The following is a 17,788-nucleotide window of genomic DNA, read 5'->3' as shown; positions in this document are numbered from 1 at the left end:
TTTTGTTCCAGACACAGAGTCCCACTGGGATCCACCGGGTACCAGGGGTGCTGAGGCAGCCTCTGAACCAGGATCAGGCACTCTCATGGAAGAAACCCCTTGTTGGATGTCACACACAGCTCACACCCTCAGAAACTCACCCTGCCCGCCCAGTGTCACTGTGACCCCTCCCAGCCACCCCAGCCCTGTGCCAGCACCTCCAAGGACAGGGCACACCCCAGCACTGCCCTCTTATCGCCACACTTCTCTTCACAGAGAAATGCAAAACACAAAAATATTTCTGAGATTCACATTCCCTGAGCCTCAGAGAATGATCAGAACAATTCTTATCTCATTTGCTGCGCCTGTGTTGCTCACAATTAAAGTACATTATAAAAAATTGTTTACCTAAAAAAATTAGTAATTAAATTCTAGTGTGTTTTCATTCATTGACCAATTAAATCCACATGTGTGTGTGTATCAAAACTGTCAGCTAACAATCACAAAATATTATAAAAAAAACCCAATTAAGTAGTTAACAAATTCAATTTAGATATAATATAATATAATATAATATAATATAAATATGATAAATGCAATGTAATGTAATATAATAAATATCATATCATAATTAATTAGCCTTCTGATAAGATGGAGTCAGATGCCTCCTTTCTCCCCTTTGTCAGGGGTGCCTTGTTCCAATACCCTCTCCCCCAGGGGGTGCTCCTGCAGCCAGGGGGGACATTTTTCCTGCAGGAAAGCCAGGGCTGGATCCAGCCTGGATCTGCTCAGTGCCTCCCCAGTCCATGTTTACGGATGTGACCTTGGCTGAGCCCAGCAGCACATCACTCCTGGCGTGCTCCAAGAGGTGTTTATTTATTTATTCCCTGCCAATGACATGGACTGGTGGTGCCCTCTGAATTCCAAGCAGGTCTCAGCTCTGTGTTCCTGCTCTGGGTGGCTCTGCTGGGGAGCAGGCAGGGGAAGGAGCCCAGGAGCTCCATTTGCAGAGGGAACATCCCTGCCCAGAGCCTCAGTGCAATGCCTGGGTGCTCAGGGTAGTGCTGGCCTTGCACAGGGGTTTGAGGGATGGAACTGGGCTGCCCCATGGTCACAGAGGTCTCCTGATGGAGAAGGTGCTCCAAAGGCCTTGCCATCACCAGGGGGGGAACTGCAGAACACGAGTCCCCGTTGAGTGGAGGTGAAGGGGTGCTCAGGTGAGTGTGAGCCCTGGTGCGCTGACAGGAGCCACTGTCCCAGTGCCACCAAGATCTCAGAGCCTTCCCACACCTCTGCTGCATCCAAAAGCAGCCACCTGCTAAAATCCAGGTGGCAAAGCCTCCAGAAAAGCAGCTCTCCAGCACACAGGGCTGGGGGTTTGTCACTCGTCCTGCTGGGTACTCGGTACCCCCAGCTGGGACTGCTGGTCCCACACTCCAAGGACAAGGAGAGCTGGAAGGAATATTGATTTCCTGAAGGGTTATTCCTCCAAATAAACTCTTCCTGCTGGGATCACTGGAAGAGCTACCCTGTGAGCAGGAACACAGGAGGAGAACTGAGTTATAAAAATAGCAAAAACCTTAACACACCCCGTGCTCAGAAGAAAATCAGCTGAGCCTCAAGAGCAGCAAAACCAAGCTGAATTGTACCAAACTCACGTTCAGGGCTCTTCCTGGCTCCATGGAGCACTCTCCCTTTGCCCAGCAGGGCACAGCAAGCTCCATTCCAACCTCTCCAAGAAATGTGAGTGCTTTTGGCTGGGTAAAGCCTTGTCCTCAGAGTCCTGGCAGCCACAGGGCTGGCCAAGGAACCTCTGTCCATGGACTGCCCACAAGAGCCATAAGGGCTGTGGGGACAGGGGAGAGCAGGTTCAGGGACAGGTCTGGTCACCTGGAGCAGGCACGTGGGCAGACCCTGCCTCGTGGTGGGGCTGTCAGGTTTGAGGGAGAACCCAAAAAAGCAGAGCTGCTCCTCACAGAATTATAGAGATCTTCCTAAGGAGAGGAGGAGATGCTAACAAGGCACCCTCCAGCAGAACACAGGGATGCTGGATGTATAAATATGCTCAAGCTGTAAAAGAGGAGGTGTCAAGGAACCCAGCAGGGGGAATGAGGCCCAAGAACACCTCTGACTGCATGGCACCTCCAGCACCAACACAAGAATCTCCTTGGCCAGGGTTTGAAGCAATTCTCAGCAGCACTGAAAAGAAAACACCATTTTCCCACCATTTCCCCGTTCTGATTTTGTTTGTGAGAGGGAGAGCGAAGCAGAAAGGGATGGAGGGGGTGGCACTGCATCCCAAATGGAAAGAGCCAGTGGCCACTGCCCAAGTCAAATTCCAACTTTATGACATAATGGGCTTTTTCTAACCAGAGCTTGCTATTAACTCCAGCACTGGCTTAAACCCCTTGGCCTCAGGCACAAGCAAAGCAGAGCTCACACACTGTAAATGTTAATACTGCTTTAGCACTGTAATAAGCTAAAAGGTGGATGCAAGATCTGGCACATTAATTCCTTTTTTCATCTTTTTAGCACATTTCAGGGTAATATGAATAATAAATATTTGAGCTCATGAAGGTTAACGGATGGATAACCCTGGAGACTGGGACTCCCCAGGTAGGAAGGCAGCAGTTCCTTTCCACATGGCAGTGTCTCCAGCAGAGAGCCAGGGAATTTGCCTCCTCCTGAGAAGTCAGAGTTTCTTCTTGGCAGGGAAGTGTTTGACATTAAAACTCGCTGCCCAGCACATTTGTTCACACTTAAATGTTTGGGCTGGGGAATGAGTAGAGGTGAATATTTCCAAGCATCACAGGGCAAACCTGTGCAGAGAGGGAAACCTCCTCCATCTCAGCACTCTGCTCCCATTGAGCAAGAGCCAGATTGGTCAGCAAAGGGCTCTCAGAGCTTTTCAGGCTTTAATTAGGTCCAACTCCTCCTGCAGCCAGGTGTGGATTCTCCTGGCCTGAGGCTTGGTGGCAGAGCAAGGGAGCTGTGCTGCACCTCCAGAGTTCTAAACTCCAGCTGAGGGAATGTCCTGAGGGCAGAGCACTCCATGGACCTGCCCCAGGTGTCACCATCAGCCCCAGGCACCTGGCCTGGCCTTGTTTTGCAGGTATTGGGTCTAAATCACAAGGTTTTGGTGTCTGTGAGGTGACAGCCACACCACACCCTGAGGAGAGCAGCAGGGTGAAAAGCTCTGCTGGAGCTGCTCTGGATGACAAAAACGTGCAGAACAGGGCTTTGGGAGAAAGTCACACTGCTCTGGCACCCAGTCAGGTGCCACAGGAGTGCCCCAGCTCATCCCAGAGCCATGGGTGAGCTCCCAGGGAAGCAGCCTAGAACAGAGGAGGAAAATCTTCTAATCCCAAACAAGGTCAGGAGAGGAAGGATAGGTCTGGTGACCGAGGGGAGGGTTGGAAACCCGTGCTTGGAGAGCCAACACTGGGACATGAGAATCCCCATTGCTTATCTGTCAACAGAGACCTGGCAGGTAGGAGCACTTGCTGGGAGAAAAGGGCTGAGGATGAACCCGAGTGTGATCCCTTGGGATGGAGGATGTGGGGCTTTCCCAGACTCCATCTCCTCTTGCAGCTTTGTCCTCCTGACCCTCAGGGTACAGACACTGCCTGAGGTGCCATGGTGCTGGGAAAGCCCCAGTATTCCTGCAGAATGCAGGAGGACACCGGGACAGCTGGGGCACAAATCTTCCCATGCAGGACAGTGGGGAAGGGAAGGGAAGGGAAGGGAAGGGAAGGGAAGGGAAGGGAAGGGAAGGGAAGGGAAGGGAAGGGAAGGGAAGGGAAGGGAAGGGAAGGGAAGGGAAGGGAAGGGAAGGGAAGGGAAGGCTGTCCTGCCGCGGCAGGCAGTGCGGGAGCTGCAGGAGATGGCGGGGGTGGAGGTGCTGCATCCCCCCTGAGATCCCTGATCCTCCCATCCCCAGCAGGGCCGCAGGGAGCTGGCACAGGCAGAGATCTCTGGCTCGGTGCTGCTCGGGGCTGGCAGGGGACACGGCAGGGACAGGCTGGGGAGCGCTGCTGGGCCGGCGAGCGGAGCCGGGAGGGTTTGGGGTGCCCGCTGCCCATCTCCGGTTCCCTCGGCGGGGAGCAGCCCCCGGGGAGCGGCGGCGGCCAGGGGGGTGGAGAGGCGCTGCCCATCCCCGGCCGTGCCCAGCCCCGGCCGTGCCCAGCCCGGGCCGTGCCCGCTCTCATTTGCGCGCTCGCAGCCGCGGCCGCGCATCCTCGCAGCCGGCCCGGGAGGGAGGGAAGGAGGGAAGGAAGGAAGGAGGGGGAGCTGTCCCCGATTTTGGGGTGCGGATGCTGTGCCCGGGCAGCCATCCCCCCGCTCCCTGCTCGCCTCTCGCTCTGCTCGCTGGTGCGTGGCCCCGAGCCCCCCTCCCCGGCGGCCCTTGGGGGATATCAAGGGCAAGGAAGAGAAGGGTTACCTGGAGGAAAGGGTTGCTAAGCAACCCCTCCCCCCCGACCCCCCCCAAAGCACCGCAAACCCAAAACTCGTTCCAGGCCTGCAACCAGATTAGCATATTAATGAGGCTGTAATTTCCCCGGAATTGTCTGCACGTCTATGCCCGCTCACAGCACACTGGCCCAGGAGTTTGCTATGCAAATAAACTGGTTTTACAGGCTGTGGCTTAATTAACTCATCAAGTTCATCTTCCTAACAAAAAAGGCAGACTAACTGCGGATTAATGGACCTGTGTTTGCTCTTCTTTCTCTCCCCCTCTCACCCGCTCCCTCCCGGCGGCTCTGCCTCCCTGCAGCTCCTTCCATCCCCGGCCGCTCCAGCCTCGGTGCTGGGGAGATCCTCCAGCCTCACAAGGAGATAAATCCTAGGAAAAGAGATGGGGAGGAGGGAAAGGAATCTTAACACCGCTTCCAGCAGAGTCGGGGAGGTTTCCTCATCGACTTCAAGGGGAATAAGATGGATCAGGCCTCGAGGATGGTAATTACGCCTTCAGTCGAAGCTGGCAGGTGACCACTTATGAGAAGGAGGTGGCACACGGTGACACTGTCTCTTTAAAATGGTTGTCTCTGCGCGGATCAGGGGTCGGGGATTTTGGGGAGGCGGATTAAGGGAGCGTTTCTAGGGGAGCTCTGGCAATCCTGCTCCTTCCCTCGCCGTGCAGGGTCAGAGCAGGCAAGAGGGATACTCCCCCTCCTGGGTTAATTAGCAAGGCCCTTCCTGCCTGCGTGCCATGCTCGGAGGCAAGGTGGCTTTTGAAAACCACCCCCAAAAAAAGGTAAATATAAGGATTTGCAGAGTCACTGAGGGAGAGTTCACGCGGCCAAAAGTCTCTATTCAACAGCAAACCCCCGGGCTGGGGAGCTCCCTTTGAACATCATCATCATCATCATCATGACTTCACCTGCCCTTGCCCACCTCTCTGGCACCCTCCTCCTTCCCTGGGAAGAAGGAAGGAGCTTCCCGTGTCCCCGGGCCGAGGCTCAGATGTCCCCACACGGCTCCCACCGAGGCTGGGAGCAGGAGGAGCTGCCTGGGAGCAGCTCAGGGCTCAGCCTGGGGCTGTGTGTGAAGCGGCTCCGGTTGGAGATGAAATGTCTGAGCGGATCTGCTCCCTTTTAATTCCGGCTGCATTGTTAGTTAATTGTAGTTTGACCTCCAGGGAGGTTTTCCACGGCTCAGAAGGTGGCCTGGGATGCTGAATTCAGAGCCTGGGGTGGGAATGGTTGCTTTGCCATTCATAGCGTGGATCGTGGCGGCCCGAGGAGATGCACGGAGCCCTGAGCAGGGCAGAGCCCCGACCCCGGCAAAGGGAGGAGCAGGTAAATATCTGCAGGGAGGGGCTGGGCACGGAGCAGGCTCCTCGTGGAAGTGCCAAGCAAGAGAACAAGAGGAACGGGCAGGGACTGATGCCCAGGAAGTTCCAGCTGAACATGGAAGAGCTTTTTCCTGTGACCAAGCACTGGAGCTGGTTGCCCAGGGAGGCTGTGGAGTGTCCCTCTCTGGGGATATTCCAGAACCATCTGGGCACAGTCCTGTGCTCTGGGGTGACCCTGCTGGAGCAGAGAGCCTGGATCAGGTGACCCTGCTGTGGTCCCTTCCAGCCTGGCCCATCCTGTGGCTCTGTGGTGACCCCGTGGCCACCCAGCTCAGGCTCTGGGCTTCCCAGCCGAGGTGGTGCCAGCAGATCTGTGCCCATCACCCTGCAGCCACACTCCCACAGCCCCTCCCTCGCTCTCAGGCCGCTGGAATCTCCCCATGTGTTGGAATGCTGGGGGACGCAAGACGGATGATGGATTTTGGACTTAGTTAACATAAGAGATTTGATAACAGGATGCTTTGGGAAAAGCAAGCGGAACTTTGAAAGTTAGACCTGGATTGTAAGAAGATTCAATCAAATGGGTTTATTGGAGAAAAAAAATCTCATTAAACTTTGTAAGCAAGAGATGGTTTAATATGTATAAGTTTGTGTATGTTAACTTAATTATTGTAGTACACATTACTAGTCTCCTTAAAACAGTATATAAGTGCTTGTGTTTTACAATAAAAGACACCCATGCAATCCCCCAGATCTTTGAGGGCTGGCAAGGGGCTGGTTTCCAGCCAGCTGAGCTGCAGAGATCTGCTGGCTGCTCCAGGCCTCCAGCTCTGCAACTCCTCCTCAGGAAAGAGCTTCACACCTGCCCTGGAAGTTTCAGAGCATTCAAATGACACTCAGCTGAAGACCATCCCTCTTCCAGCTACAGCTGCTTTAAAATGGATTTAAGTGGAAGCTTTCTTGCTAAATTTGGTTTAGACTGGACAAAGTCCTTGAAAAAAAAATCTAACTGTACTCAGAAGCTTCTCTGCATTCACAGGAAAATGGACTGGCTGACCTAAAAGGTCTTTTCCATCTCTAATTTCTGTGGTTGTGTGATTCATCCCTCTTCTTTGAAAGCGTTTCCTACACGAATCGTCTCGTCAGAGGAAAAAAAATATACTAAATACTCTTTTTTAATTTCCTCTGCTCATTGTCAGAGCCTGGGAGAGGTGAGGGCTGTGTCTGCTCCCACATGAACCCAGCAGTGGAAAAGGCAAACCAGGACTCAGCTGAGCAGCAGAGAAGGAAGCTGCTCATGCCAGGTGGGGTAGGAGGAGTCGTGCTGGGGACATCTTTCCTTCCCAGGAGCGCAGCTGATCCTCCCTTTGTCAGATCAGGAGAAAGCACCGAGCTGGACAGCAGCAGCCACCACCCCAGGACAGAGGAATGGCCCATCCCAAGAGGGGAGAGGACATCCCTCAGCCTGCTGCTCCCAGGAGACCAAATCACAGCTCCTCAGGGTGCTCCTGGGGCTCAGCATTCTCAACATCCTCCAGGAATTTCTCTCCTAAGAGCTTGCCCAGTTTCCTCTCAATCCTGCAGCAGGAGTTCTAGAGATAGCTGCTTGCAAGAAGCACAACCTGTTTTAAATCTTACCCCTGCCACCTGCACCTGAAGGCATGAAATGGGGTTTGGTCCCCATTGCCTGTTTGGGAATTCTGCCAGGGACATCACATAACCTCAGAAAGGAGGCAAAAAACTCCTGAGGTCAGCCAGGACATTCCCCTGGGAATGCCAAGGGCAGCTTTCCATCCTGCATGGGGAGGGAGCTGGGAATCACCCCAGGGCAGGGCACAGGGCAGATCCCTCGTGGCCACCAGGCCCTGCTCAGCCCCATCCCAGCCCCTGAGGCCTCCCCCAGTGCTGTCCCACCCCAGGGAAGTTGTCCCATCCCTGTATCCCTGCTCTGGATTTCTGATACCCCAGTGCTGGGGTTGTCTCCTCTCCCATGGCTCTCAGTGACTCCCTTCTCATGAGGCACAAACTGAAGGCACCAAATTATTCTTATTTTTCCTTTGGATAACGCCTTCCAACCCAGCCCATCAACTGATCATTCCTTTCCCACGTGTTCAGCAGTAGGCACAAGGTGATGTTCCTGGAAAATATCCACTTTCAACTGGTTTCTGCTTTAAAATTTGGGTGTGAGGTTGGCTAGAGGCTCACACGTGGTGGTTTCCAGAAAAGCTGGGGACCTGCTGTGTTTTGGGGCTGGCACCCCACTTGAAGCCACCAATCTGATGGGGGACAATGGGGGACAGAGCTGCTGTCCCCAAATCGAGGGGCAGAGGGGAAAGCAGAAGGAACAAACCCCTGCAGGAAGGCAAACTCAGCATCTGATCCTGGCTCACTCTTCAGCGAGGTTTTGCCAGGGATTTGGGGATCAGAGGTGGTTTGAATGATAATTACCCATCTTCAGCTGTCACCCAGGAGGTGTTTGTGTGAAGAATTGTTGTGACCATAATATAGGACTTTCAGCTCCTTTTATTTCGTTGATTTAGTGGATTTTCATTCTCTCTTTTCTTTCATTTTCTGGAAGCACTATAAACCCAAAGTCCTCCAGCATCACCCCTCTCTACAAAATGCAGATTTATTTTTTTTTTTAAACAAAGACTAAAGCTGAAGTGCTTACAGTCAGGGAATCACCCAAGATTTGAACACTTGCCAGGTACCATTTCCACCCTTAAGAAGTACCAATCCTTTTTCCAGCCGACATTCCAGGACATTGATTTTGTTTTTCTTTTCTCCAACATTGCTGCTACTCCAACAAAAGAGGGAAAATGGGTTTTCTTACACAGAGGAGGCAAATCCAAGAGGTGGAAAGCTGGACCTACACAAGCTGAGCTTTGAAATGAAAATCTGCTCTTTTAGGATTAACGAGGAAAGTGATAAAACAAGGGAACAAATTTCCAGAGGGAGACATCAACCCCTCCTCAGCTGGCAGCCCACAAGTTGTGGGGCAGGATGCAAAAATCACCCCCAGCTCCCACTCGGTGGGAGGTCAGACTCCAGGCTCGCTGGGGTCCCTTCTGGCCCTAAAATCTATGAATCTATTGATGCTCTGAGGCTTAAAAAGCAGCAGCTGCTCCTAGACAGCACCTAGTTCTCATAAGCATTTGGAATAATGGATCCATATTGTGCCAATGCATACTAATGTTAATAATATACATTTGCAGCACACAATGTGATGGCTTTGGAGACACCCAGGTGTCAGATGGAATCAGTGTCACTGCCACACCGTACCAGGACACTGCTGCAGGTCTCTCTTGGCTTCTCCAGAGGGAAGCTTTTGCTTCTTGGAAATTATTGTGTTTGTCCCTTGTGTTTCTGTAGGGGAAAAAAAAAAAAAGAAAAGAAAAAAAAAGAGAATAAGAGAATTATAAAGGAATTGTAGCAGGATTGGTGCCTGAGGTTTGCAGGCAGCCAGAGGCTTGCAGAGGGTTTGGATGGGGATGGGAGGGGGAACAAAGAGAGGAGCTGGAGGAGCTGTGCCCAAGGAGCTCAGAGGTGCAGCCTCTCCCTCATGCACCAACACAGAGAAACTCGGAGCCAGGGCTGGGCGCTGCTCCCAGCTCTGTCCTGCTGAAGTCTGGAGAAGTTGGACAAAGAATTTGTGAGCCAGAGACCTGAGCCTGCCTCTGCCAGGTTTAACCCCCCTCAGCTTCCAAGGCAAAGGGACAATGGCCTCTTTGGCTGTGCTTTGGGGTCCTGGGGGCTCGGGAGGAGCAGGCTCCCCCCTCCAGCCCCACTCCCTGCACACCCACAAAGTGGAGAGGAGCACTCTGGGGTGTCAGGGGAAGCTTCGGGTGCTTTGTGGGGGTTTAGAGCCTGTGTGGAACACCTTCACATCCACATGTATACACACAGACACCTCATCCTCTCATAATTAGCATCAGCCTGGCCTAAAATGCCTGCCAAACTCCCCTGTCGTGCTGATATGAGCCCTCATGGGAAGCTGCCCATTTCTTTATGGGAATTCAGGAGAGCAGCACTGCACCCAGCAAGTCCTCAACTGTTTAATGCTCATTATTCAATTGTCCAATGCTTCCCAGTGCTTGGAACAAGGGGATTTTGTCATCACGCAGGCACTGCAAGGGTTAAGGCTGCCCCTGCCTCGGGACTCACCCAGGCTGGGCTGATCCTTGGCCATCCCTGTCTCCCTTTGTGAGGAGTTACTTCCAATGGAAAAGCTAAACCTGTGTTCTTCTCCTGATGGGTTTTTTTTTTTCCTCTTGCTATTTAAAAAATAATTTAATTTAAAAAAATAAAACCTATCAGAAATATTAAAAGAAAAAAAAAAATGGAAGAAACCAACAGCTTCCCATGTCCCCAGAGACTCTGATCCCCTCTAAACCCTGCACAGCCCCACAGATTACCCTGCTTCTGGATCCTCTGTCTTCCAGACACCCTGGGAAGCCCAGGATACCCAGATATCATCGGGATACCCCCTGAATCAGAGCGGGTGGAGCCGTTTTTGTGACCCTGATTGCAATTAAAGGAGGCAGGGGTGCATTTCCAGCGAGGACTTGCCAGGAGATGGGAGCAGGGCTGGAGGAGAGGGGAATGCAGGAGGGAGAAAGCAGCGTGGCCCTGCGCCCAGGTGACAGTGACAGTCCGAGCACACCCAGCACGGCTGCACATCAGGCAGCTGATGAGGTTAGAGAGGTCCCGGGCCGCTTTCCCGTTCCCTGAGGCCATGGAGGAATTATCCCATCCCTGCCCAACGCCAGGCATCCCCCGCGCTGTGAAAGCGCTGCTGGAGCCACCTAGGCCGAACTCTGAGCCCCATCCCCGGGGCCAGGACACCCCCAGAGAGGGCTCTGTCCCCTGGCCTGCACGGAGACACACAAAGCTCATCCCCGACATAAACCATGGGGCACAGGGATGGTTCAGCTCCCCGGAGCTGGGTACGTCACAGAAGGCAGGGCCACGGCCATGGGTGCTGCGGGGGGAACGTGCGTGTGCAAGGCTTGCTTTGGTGTGTAACAGGGATGGGGGAGAGAGGATTTGGGCTGCGAGTGTGAGCAGGGGCCGCGCACACGCGCGGAGGAATGCGGGGATGTACGGGGCGGGCGGGGAAGGGAAGGGAGATGCGGGAGAGGCTGAGGAGGACAAAAAGCTCTGCGGGCGGCCAGGGGGACACCCCCAGCCCCAGCCCAGGGGGGGACACCCCGCAGGCGGCCCCTGCTCGCTGTGCTTTGGGCGTGCGAGCGTGCAAGGACAGGAGCGTTCGCACAAACGCCCGAGCGTCGCCTCTCCGTGACACTCGGGGCTTCGTTCTCGCCGTGAGCTTCCCCCCACCCTGAGCTGGCACTCGGCTTTTTGGGGTCGTTTTTCATCGTTTTTAAAGTGAAAACAAAAAAAAAAACCAAAACCCGCGCTGAGATCCCGCCTGTCCCAACGGATCCTGGGGTCCTGGGCAGCGCAGCCCCCTCCCCTCGGGATGAAGGAGTGGGGGGCATCGCGGGGGTCCGGTGGGTGTCTGATAATTCTATGGAGGTGTTCCCCAAATTTCCAGTCTTTCTGTGGGAGAAGGGAAACGGGAAGTGAGAGAAAAACAGAGAGTGGCAGAGAGATCGGAAGGGAATGTGTGTGAAATGAGAGGGGAAAACGAAAAATAGAGCAGCAGAGGGTGTGGGGAGAGAGAAAGGAGGGGAGAGAAAGGGAGGAAGAATCGAGAGAGGAAAAGAGAAAGAATTGAGGGAGGAAAAAGGAAAGGAGGCAAATAAAAAAAAAGAAATTGAGGGAAAACGGCGGGAAGAACAAAAGGAAACAGGAAAAATAAAATGAGAAAAACACAGGGAAAAATGTGAGAGAAATAGGTGGGTAAAGAAAAAAAAAACAACAGCAACAAAAAAAAGAAATAAAAGAGAAAAACAGGGAAAACCACAGAAAAAGAGAGAAATACAGAAAACCAGGAAAAATAAAGAAAACGGGGAGAAAATAAAGAGGAAAAAAGGAAAACCAACCAAGGGAGGAAAAAAAGGAAAGCAAAGATGGGAAGATCGAGGTGGAGAGCACGAAGGCGACGGGGAATGGGGCAGGGTGCGGGGCAGCCGTGCCCGGTGCCCGCGGGACGAGGCGAGGGCCAGGGCCGGGCCCGGCGAGGTTCAGCACCCTGGAGAGCTCCCGGGGACACCGGGGACACCGAGCGGGGCGCGGCGGGACCGCGGTCCCAGCAGGGCTCTCCATGCCGGGGCTCAGCCCTGCTGAAAGCATCGCTGTCACCTCCGTCCTGCCGCGGGGCTCCTCTGCCACTTGGGACGTGCAAGGCAAGGAGAGGCATCCCTGCTCCGCTTTCCCCCTGCAGAGCGCCCCGAGCCCCTCCCGTGGAGCTGCTCCCCCTCCTTTGCCGGCATCCTTCGCTCTGCGTGGCTGCGGGGCGCGCTCAGCCCCCCGTGTGTCCCCCGGTGTGCCCGCCCTGTGTCCCCCCGTGTGTCCCCTGTTTGTCCCCGGTGTGTCCCCCGTGTCGCGCCCCCCATCCCGCCCGCAGGTGCGGCCCCAGCTCTTCCCCTCCCATTGCCCAAACAACCCCAGGGGAGGGAGGAGGACCCCGAGGGGCGCAGCCTCAGGAGGTCACCGTACGCCCCGACAGCTTTGGGGGGGTCCCGTGTGCGGGGTGAGACCCCCGCCAGTGCCCTGCTCAGCCACGACCCCCGACGGGAGCACCGGGGCTCCTTCCCTTCCCTTCCCTTCCCTTCCCTTCCCTTCCCTTCCCTTCCCTTCCCTTCCCTTCCCTTCCCTTCCCTTCCCTTCCCTTCCCTTCCCTTCCCTTCCCTTCCCTTCCCTTCCCTTCCCTTCCCTTCCCTTCCCTTCCCTTCCCTTCCCTTCCCTTCCCTTCCCTTCCCTTCCCTTCCCTTCCCTTCCCTTCCCTGCCCCGTGTGCCCGCCGAACCCCCCCGCTCCCAGGGCGGGCTCCCCACGCACCGGGCTCGCTCCGTCCCGCCGCTGCTGCGCGGAGCTCCGCGGTTGCCGCCGGCTTTTCTCATGCAGATTCCCTCTTTCACACCTCCCAAACAAAAGCAAACGGGGGCATCGCCTCGCCGTGTCAACACACACGCTCATTAGCGGGGAGGCGGCGGGGGGAGCGGCTGGGAACGGCTCGAGCAGCCCCTCCGGGGGGGCGGTCGCATCGACGGGAGGTTGGAGCGGGCCGGGGATCACCCGAGGAAATTTGGAGCGAGTTCTTTGCCGCATGCCCCTCAAGTCACTAAGTTTCCGAAGGTGTGCGTTTCCCGTCTCCGGCTGGTTTCTGTCAGCACAGGCTGCTCACGGCCGGGCTGTGCCCACCCGCGGCTCCGCGCAGAGCGGGACCCCAGCCAGGGCCGGCTTAGCCCCGGGGAAGCGTCGGGCGGTGGGAATGGGGGTCCCGGCATCGTGCTGCAGCCAGGAGGGGCTGGGGGTGCAATTAAAGCTTTGCCAATTACCGCAACCCGCGGGGAAAAAAAAAAAAAGGACTGGTTAAAATGGCTGTGGAGAAGGATGGGGGATGTAGAAAGGTCGAGGGGAGCAGGGCAAAGCAGCACCTGGCTCGGCCCTGGCTGCCCCCAGAGCCGGGAGCAGCAGCCCCGGCCGGGGTCCCGCGGGTCTCGTGGCGCTCCGGGGACCGCGCTGTGCTCCGAGCCCGCACCGACGGCTCTCCGAGCTCCACCAGCCGCTTCTCTGCCCCCGCTCCAGATATTTGTGTCTTCACTTTGATTTGGAATTTATTTATTTTCCATTCTTTTTTTTTTTTTAATTGTTGGTGTGGTTTTGTTTCGCTTTTTTCCCGTTAAACGGCCTCAACCGAGCGCGGTCCCGCGGCCGCTCGGCCTCTGCCGGGGCTTCTCCCTGTTCTTCCTGCCGCCGGCATCGCCGCTCGTTTTGTGCCTTTTCTCCCACCGAAACCCCGTGCCGGAGCTCGGAGGGAAGGAAACAAAAATTCGTTAAAACGAAGTAAAAATGGTAAAAACCCGAATTAAAACCCCCCCGGTTGTTCGTTTGTATTTATCCGCGGTGCGGCTGGAGCGCTTGGTTTGTTTGTTTTCTTTTTCACACCCCCGCGGCCGTTCCAGCAGCACCGAGGGCAGCGAGGAGCTGGGGCACCCCCTGTGCCCGGCACCTTCCCCGGGCCCCTTTTTGGGCTGGGGACAGGGGGGAGAAGCAGCCGCGGGTGGGGGGGCCCGGCTGGAGGCGTGGGGGCTGCGTGGGGCTTTGTGCGGGCCGGGGGGGCCGCATTGTTCACCCGCGCTGTGCACGCCCGCACTCACACTCACACTCACACTCACACTCACCTCGTGTCCCCCCCCGCCCCAATAATACGGAAATTTCCATGTCCCAGCTGCCTTCCCCTTTTAACCTTGGTATTAATTTAGGACGGATCTTTTTAAACAGCCCTGTAATGCATTCAGACGCTGCTGGAGGTTTATCTTTTTTTCTTTCTTTCTTTCTTTTTTTTTTTTTTTTTTTTTTTTTTTGTACCGTGGGTTATATTTACACCCAAAACAAAATAATTACACTTTTGTTGGCGAGAGAAAGCTGGTGATTAGACTGTGGCTCTTTGCAGCAAACCCTTTCTCAGTGGTACACCAGGACAATTTTTCACGGCTGGGTGAAATCAGACGCGGGAGGTAATGAATCCTGTGAGCTATTTAAATTTACAATTTGTAACGCAGTCACTCAGAAACGCCTATGGCCCGGCGAGGAGATGCTTGCTGGGTTTGTTTAATGTTAAAACCTGCCCCGTCCCCCCTCTTACCAGGAGAAAGGAGGGGAGCGCGGGGGGAGCGGCCCCGCGGAGGAGCGCGGAGGCCGCGGAGCCGCCGCCTCCCACCGCGCCCGGGCTCGGCATCCTCGGGCCGGCCGGAGCCGCGGAGCCCGGCCCCGCTCCGCGCTCCGTGCCCGGCGAGATCGCCGCCTACAACCCCAAAAATAGTTGGGAATATCTACGGAGTCGGCGGCGGAGCATCCGAACAGATAGATAATTAATTACAAAACACAGGGGGAATATGCAAACCGCGTATTACAAATTCTACAGGGCTTAACTGATTGGAAACAGATTATTATCTTGTTTGTCTTTTGTCTGTTTCACTTATCCCTCTGCCGTCTGTTGTGTTGTAAGTTGATACACTTTATTCTTGAAAGGGGATTTTTTTTTCCTTTAATAATATAGTAAATTCCATCAACATCTTGTATAAGCGACGCTGCTTCTCCACGCATTACCCTGTTAAAGCACAAAAGGTTTATTAGTTACATATAGGCGGTCTTACGGGCCCTGAATTACCATCTGTTCCCGTGGGGGAATGTGGCCGGGGGGAGTTTCTTGGGGCTCGGGGTGGCTTTTCCCCTCCTCCCTTTCCCCTTGGATTTTTTTATTCCTCGACTTTCAAACGAAAAAGGAACCGGGGGCGGCCGCGGGGAGCGGGGGACGGGCTGGGGGTCCCCGGCTGGGGGTCCCGGCTGGGTGGGGGGGACAGAGGGTGGCGGGGAGGGGCCCCACGGGGGTGTGCGTGGGCAAAACCAACAGCGCGGGTGCCGCTCCCGCACCCAGCAGGGGCAATCCATACAGCCCAGATTATCCATAGGTTATCCATAGGGTACAGCCGCACTCCCGCTCTCGGCGGCGCGGCCCCGGGCAGCCCGCGGTGCCTCAGCCCGGTGCCGAGGGAGGGCACAGCCCTGCCCGGGACACGCGTGTGCCCGCGGCTCTCCAGCCCCTCGACACCCCGGCCGTGCCCGGAGCGGGGCCTGCCCGCTGCTCCCGATGCCCCGACCCCGCTCCCGTGCTGGATCCTGCCCCGAAAGCAGTGGAGGCTCCGCTGGCAGCGGGGCCCGCACATCCCGCACATCCCGCACATCCCGTAGATCCCGTACATCCCATACATCCCCGCATATCCCATACATCCCATACATCCCATACATCCCATACATCCCGCACATCCTGTACATCCCATACATTCCCGCACATCCCATACATCCCATACATCCCGCACATCCCGCACATCCCATACATCCCATACATCCCATACATCCCATATATCCCATACATCCCATACATCCCATACATCCCATATATCCCATACATCCCATACATCTCGCACATCCCCGCACATCCCGCACATCCCAAATTCCCCAGGAGCGCCCAGGGAATGCCGCAAACTTGGGCAGAGCGCGGCCGCGATCGGCCCCGGCTCCGGTCCCTCCTCCTCCTCCTTCCCGTGCCTTCGATTTCTTGCCCGTTTCTCCCCTTTTAAACTCGCTGCAGTTTTCATTTCCTTTCTTCTCTCTTCCGTGGCTTTTTTTCCTTCTGTCTTTGTTTTCTTTTTTTCCTGCTCCTCTTCCTTGTTCCCTCTCTCTGGCGCTTTTCCTTCGCCCTTTCCTTTTGGTTTCCATTCTTTTCTATTCTAGCCGTTCTTTCTGTATTTTTATTTCTTTCCTCCGTTTATTTTTCCTTTTCCCTTCTTTTTCCTTCATTTTCCCCCCATCTTCTTCCTTGCCTTCTTTATTTCTGTGCAATTTTTCTTTCGTTCATTTATTTCTTCTTTCTTTGCTTCTTTGCCTTTCTCTTATTTTTTTTTCTTCGTTTTTCTGTGGTTTTCCTCTGTCTCTTCTTAGCTCCTTTTTCGTTTCCGTTAATTTATTTTTCCTCATTCTCTTTCTTTTCCTTTGCCTTTCTCTATCTTTTTTTTTCCTGCATACATTTCTCCTTTTTCCTCCTGCGCTTTTCCTCTTTTTATTTCCCTTTTTTCCTTCTCTTTTATTTTTCCTCCCTGAATCTCTTCTCTCTGTTTATTTTCTCATTTCGATTCTCCCTCTTTCCATAAATATCCCTACACACAAAACCTGCTCCACTTCCCGCCGAGGGAGGATTTGTTAGGATTTTGACATGAGGCTTTTCTGGGGTTTTTTTGTTGTTTGGGGTTTTTTTTGCCATTACCAGGAGCATTTCCTAGCGCCAGGAGGCTCCACAGCCACGGGTTATTTCGGGCCGGAGCGGTGGAAAATAATTTTTTTTTAAGTATATATATTTAATATAAAAATACAGGGATTTTGGTTATGGAAAACGACGGGGAATGGGAAGGAATGTTCGGCCTTCACCTGCCCCGCCGCTTTCCTCCTCCTCCTCCTCCTCCTCCCCGCACGGCCGGACCCCAGCGCTGCCTCGTCCCCTCCCGAAAGCCGCGGGGAACGGAGGCAGAGCTGCCCCGGCCCCAGGCTGGATCTTCCTCCCCAAACCCCCCGAGCCCAGGCCGGGGCCGGCGCTGCCCCTTCCCTCCCGCGGGGTCTCGGCTCCGCCGCACCTGGAATTAAAGAGAAATCTCCGTGTGGGAGGGGGCGCGGCCGCCGCCCCCCGGGCCGGCCCGGCCCCGCTCCTGCCGCGGGCAGCGGGGAAGGGCCCGGGGGACAAAGCGCGGGGATTCGGGGGGGCCGCATACCTCCGGGGGAACTTTGCATCCCGCTCCGCTGCGGGAAGGAGCCCCCGGCCTCCTCCCCATCCCCACCGCCCCCTCCCCCCTCCCAAATCAATCCCCCCCTCTTCTTTTTCCCACTTGTTGCTCTTCCAGACAAAAGCCTCTCTTCCCCTTGCGCAAAACAAAATAAACCCCCCAAAACCAGGCGATGCTCTTGCCCCCGAGCAACTCGGGACCCCGCAACTCCTCCCCGAGCATCCCTTGAAGAGAAATGAATGCAAATGAAAATAAAAATTAAAGGAAAAAACGGCGGGCCAGCGGATTTTCGGCCTTGCCCCCCCGGCCCCCCAGCCAGGTGCGTACTCACTTCGCGGCCCAGGTACAAGCCACCCTCAACAATAGAGGCGCGTTGTTTTTTTCCCTCTGTGCCAAGCACAAGGCTGGAGCCAATTTAGATATGCTATAAATTAAGAGGTTGCCATGGTTACCCCCCAACCATTGGCCGCATCCCGGGTGACGCTGCCCTCGGCGTCACCAAATCTGAATAAGGATGCGCGAATTACTAAGGCGGGGGACAAAGCTGGCGA

At 55.0% G+C, this 17,788-nt stretch overlaps 1 long non-coding RNA gene across 1 annotated transcript; it reads right to left on the bottom strand.

The window, feature by feature from the left end:
• Positions 1-8,278: 8,278 nt before the first annotated feature.
• LOC136564297 (uncharacterized) lies at positions 8,279-17,640 on the bottom strand. Its single transcript, XR_010784703.1, has 3 exons — positions 17,569-17,640; positions 12,739-17,090; positions 8,279-9,139 (listed from the first exon to the last, which is right to left on the bottom strand). It is a non-coding gene; the product is annotated as an uncharacterized lncRNA (long non-coding RNA).
• Positions 17,641-17,788: the final 148 nt, after the last annotated feature.

Source organism: Molothrus aeneus, chromosome 18 (assembly GCF_037042795.1).
Source record: "Molothrus aeneus isolate 106 chromosome 18, BPBGC_Maene_1.0, whole genome shotgun sequence".
NCBI classification, from domain to species: domain Eukaryota; kingdom Metazoa; phylum Chordata; class Aves; order Passeriformes; family Icteridae; genus Molothrus; species Molothrus aeneus.
Note: the sequence above shows the minus strand (reverse complement) of the source record. Positions and strands in the feature narration are given on the sequence as shown.